This window comes from Anser cygnoides, chromosome 3 (assembly GCF_040182565.1).
Source record: "Anser cygnoides isolate HZ-2024a breed goose chromosome 3, Taihu_goose_T2T_genome, whole genome shotgun sequence".
NCBI classification, from domain to species: Eukaryota; Metazoa; Chordata; class Aves; order Anseriformes; family Anatidae; genus Anser; species Anser cygnoides.
This window is the reverse complement of record NC_089875.1, coordinates 4,603,117-4,606,508: the sequence shown is the minus strand read 5'-3', so window position 1 is coordinate 4,606,508 and position 3,392 is coordinate 4,603,117. Positions and strand designations below refer to the sequence as shown.

At 43.0% G+C, this 3,392-nt stretch overlaps 1 long non-coding RNA gene across 1 annotated transcript; it reads left to right on the top strand.

Moving 5' to 3' along the window:
* Positions 1-269: 269 nt before the first annotated feature.
* Positions 270-1,578, top strand: LOC125182430 (uncharacterized). Its single transcript, XR_007162152.2, has 3 exons — positions 270-762; positions 1,055-1,245; positions 1,477-1,578. It is a non-coding gene; the product is annotated as an uncharacterized lncRNA (long non-coding RNA).
* Positions 1,579-3,392: the final 1,814 nt, after the last annotated feature.

The window sequence follows — 3,392 nt, the reverse complement described above, 5'->3', positions numbered from 1 at the left end:
TGCTGCTGTGCTTGGACTCCACATGACTCTCCTCCTACAAGAAGAGTAGCATTGTAAGCCATACATACATACGATGTGTTTTTCTATTTGCTATCGAGAATCTACTTCCAAAGGAAGAGCCAAAAATATTTCAAGCAAGGTTCTATTAGTTTATATAGCTGATTAATACTTGAAGCATTATTTCTTTGTTGAAATAGTATCCACTATCCATCACAACAGCCCGCCTAAGCTGTAGGGTAAATCACCCTCTTGGCAGCCATGTTGTTAAAACTGAGCCTCACACTGAGGTGAGAAAATAAACCGAAGACCCTTTGAGGAAATTTTTGAAGACTGTAAACTTAATATCTTTATTATTTCTTCCTACAGCTGACTGGGTCTCCAGTTTTGTATGTCTGTTGAAACAACAGCACCGGCAAGTTCGCTGCTGCTGATCCTCGCTGTCACACAGGAGGAACCTGCTGGGGCAGTGAGCGGCGACGTGGGCTCTTTTGGCAATTCCCAATGAGATCTGAACTTTTGATCTTCTGACCTTTGAAAGGGGGCAGTTTTTTAAATTCACAGCAAATACTGCACACCTATTAGCCATGGGCAGATGTGACAGTGACACAAATGAGCTGCTGCCTTCCTAGGCAGTAATTATCATGCGCCTCTCATTGTGCAGGTGGCACACAACACGAGAAGATGCACCCTCAGGAAACGTTAGCCACGCAGGATGGGTCATTGTCCATCAGCAGTAACTGAGACTCCCTCTGTGGATTGCAGGTAGGGCAAAACAGAAACAAGGCAAAGAGCAAAGCAGCTAGTTATTCAAGTTGTCTCAAAAACCTCTATTAATACACAGCACAGCAGGGAAGAAATGGGTACTGATTATAGCAAAGTCATTTGCTTCCTGTACTGCTTGGCATTCCTTAATATGTATTGATGGCTTTGAATTCTGTCCTCCATTTCAGCATCAGAGTAAATAGGCTGAATATTGCCAGATTTGGTCATTTGAACATTATCCTGTTTAACCTGCCCAACTCCCTTTCTTACTCAGATAATGTTTTGCTTTCAGATGCTGTATCAGCAAAAGTCCACAGAAAGATGGTGCTTGCTATAGAGTCACATCAGCCTCAGCAGGACCTGCAAGGAACCAGCTGTGGGCCAGTGGTGATCACCAGGGCTGCACAACCTTGCACAAGTGACAGGTGGGCTCCAGACAGAGAGACCTGCACAACAAGCAAATGCTGTCCTGGTATGCCACAGGTGAGGAGCTCAGCACCCAATGAATGTCATTTCAGTAAAGACCTGGCAGAAGTTGTCATACCTTGTAGGTGACATTTTCCCATGGCAGGCTCAGGTAAACGACTAGGACCCAAGTCTTCAGATATGTCTAGTAGTTCTGGATGCTGTAATGTTTTGAAATTAATTTGCCAGGTGTGGTGAACCACATAAGGCTGAAATAACCTTTCTTCTTTATTTCCTTGAACATGTTAGAGGTCTTCTCTCTTTGTCTCCTTGAATCTTCCCAAGAGATCCAGCCTGGCCACACTGGTTTTGTGCTAACTGATGCCTAGAAAAATATAGAAGCAGTAAGTAAGTATTAAGCTTTTTTTTATTTCTACATCAAAGATATTTTCAAGTCACAGTTACAAGTCTCTGTTCCATTTTGCCCTGCCCTATATTTCCAAGAGAATTCCACACCAAGTAAAACATTGATTTATTTAAAATACGACTAATGAGCTTTCTTTGTCCTCTCTCTCATGGTGGAAAATCCCACCTGATCCCTAATTAACAAATTGATTTATTAAAAGTATAGCTAATGACCTCCCTTTGTCCTTTCCTCTGAGCTGCAGAATCCCACCTGATCCCAGATTGATATGGCCACATGGGCAAAGCATTGCCCATGTCCAGTGACCTTCCTGCCTCACTCAGGCTAGGCAGCCAAGAAGCATCAGCCAGAACAAGGGGAGCAGAGCAGGACTTGCATGCCAGGGCTGGTTCACCTTGGGCTCAATCTCTTGTAAACAGTTTGCGGCAAGCCTAGCAGAGTTTGGAAGTGTGTGTGGGCATAACAAGAGCTCACAAATACCACGCATCAACAAGATCTGACCTTGGACTTGCACTGATATGAATATATCTGCAGGCAACACGAGGCCATTACGTCTTGGTACGTAAACACTGAGGTATCCTTGGCCCTCTTCCCTGTGGTTCTCTGCAGAAACAAGCAGTGGGTCATTCACTACAGACAATGCCTCCAGAGACAGGAACTGAAAAATAATAGGCTGTTTTAGACGATGCAAGACAGAAAGACGTTGTTTCTGGCAATAAAGACAAGTGGTCACAGGTTACGAGAATTTCAGGCATTAAAAGAAACAGCAAAGAAATATCCCAGATTGGTGTGCCAGCCAGATGACCTCCTTGTAGCATGGTGCAAGTAGCAGGTTCCCATTCCATGCTGATAGCTGCTCCAGCATGTATCTCCTTTTTCTTCTGACCTGGCCCTTCAGCCCTACCTTTTCTATGGGCAAGAAAAAAATAAAATCAGGTTAAATTCAAATGTGAAGAAAAAAAGTATGTCAGGTACTACTTGTCCCTTCTGCTGACAGACCTTGTCCTCAAGACTGACAAGATCCCCACATCTCAAGAGCTTGTTGAGTTCACCAGTAACTCAATGAGCTCTTGAAGCTCTTTCTGACTAGCCTCCTTCACCAGCGTTATGCACAGCAGCCAAGTTCCAAAGGGACCTGAACAAGATCCCGAGCCTCTTCAAGGGAAATACTTGAAGCAGTGTCTGAGATAAAAGATCTGAGGTGTCAGCCAGCCTTATTGAGCCCTTGAGTCATTGAGCCTTTCACTTAATTTGGTCAATGTCTCCTCTCAGTATCCTAATAGTAAGATCTCTTTAATTAATGCTGTCGACCTTCTAATATCTCCCTTCCAGTCTCCTAGACCCTCACAGGTTTATTTATTTAATATTTGTAGCTGTATTGCAGTTAGCAGTTGTTCCCCAACACATTAGGAAAAAATGCCACAGTCTAAATAAAAATTAGTAACAATAGAAAAAAAAAAAAAAAGTGAAATATCCTGTTTACATCTACTTTGTCACATAGCTTAGCACAGTTTGGAGCAGGTAAGAAATCTCATTTTATTTGTAAGCATGCATAACAGTGGCAATAGCCACTGCTTGTTCTATCATATTTATTTTTTTACCCCCACTCTGAAAACAATCTACACACATCACAGATCAGATAAGAGAGGAAAATGCATTTCCCATTTCATAGGGGAATTTAGACACTTGAATTCCCCGCACATTTGGCGTAATGTCTTGCGCCATTAGGACTTAGCTTTCATCTGCCTATTTGCCATCATATATCCTGCAAGGTTCCCAGCTAGCTCTTCTGGCAGGTAGC